We start from the raw sequence: 1283 nt of genomic DNA on the forward strand, positions 1-1283 counted from the left end.
GTGACTGCTTTCCGATTACAGGTCTTCACTTTCCAACTGCTCATCAACACGGGGTAATTATTATCACTGGTGGCCATTATCAAAGGAAAACTCAATGTAGCAGCAGCAAGGTGTGGACACATACTGCGAGGTGGCCGAGCGAGGAGCTCCATCAACTGATTCCTGCTTGAATGTTGACGGCGCAGGACAAAATAACATCCCTCAAATGTGCCGGTACTCCCGACGGGCTGTGCCCTACAGCTCCCACAGACGACTCGTGGAAGCTGGGGTCCGGTTCAGGTCACGTCACGTCAGAGCAAATGTCTGAACGTGAGTGGTCTGAAAACCCAATTAATCCTCTTCCTCTCACGCACTGGCTTTAGTTGTTTGATTTCGGGAAGGGGTGTGTTACTGTGGCCCTTTATGACTTGACTTAAAAAAATAAAATGCGACAGTGCAATAAGTTATGATAAAAGTGACAACGCCACCCCTGTCTCTTATACACATCTATTGTGTAGCCTATTAAAGGGGCATTGTAACCTGAGTATTTGAAAAAGGACCAAACGTGGTCAGGCCTCGGCACGGCCACAGTTAGATAGATATAGACTATAAGCCACATGGCGTTTCTTCAAGCCACAGCTGCCGTTGTAGTGCTGTTTAGTTGTTTTGAGTGATTGAAACATGAGCCATCAGACTGCTTCTGATGTCACCTGTGCACATGCACTTAAATAACATTTTAAGGCTCAGTAAAGAAACATTTTTATAGGACAAGATTAGAACTTTTGCAATGTGAGATGATACAAGCCAATCAATTTTAAACAATTTTGACACAGAGACACTTTTCCCACAAAATGAAAGTACATTTTAAACATATGCAATAACTACACAGCTGTTTCATGTGAAACCTATTCAGTATTCTGTCTTATGAAGAATATGTTTACTTGCTCTTGTAATATGGTTATCATATGTAGGCCTACTTATGATCCTAAATAAAATCTCATATGAAAAAATACATGGATACTCAAATTCAGTACAGCCGCAGTTCCACTCTGTCACACAGTCTATGGTCAAACATGCTGGATTAAATGGTACGTGGCGCTGTCATATCTGCAGCAGCAGGAGGAGCTACGGGACGCTTCAATAAATGCCAATCACAGCAGCTCCTCAAATCAATGACAGACATTTTAATGAGCCAAGAATTCAGCAGGAAACTTTCCTCCAAAGATAAAAGTTACATTTTGTCTGAGCTCAGCCCACATCTTAAATACAGACATGAGAGAAACATTTGTGCACCATACACCCAC

Source organism: Seriola lalandi, unplaced genomic scaffold (assembly GCF_002814215.2).
Source record: "Seriola lalandi dorsalis isolate HSWRI2012SDOR001 ecotype SW California unplaced genomic scaffold, Sedor1 jcf7180002054585, whole genome shotgun sequence".
NCBI lineage: Eukaryota > Metazoa > Chordata > Actinopteri > Carangiformes > Carangidae > Seriola > Seriola lalandi.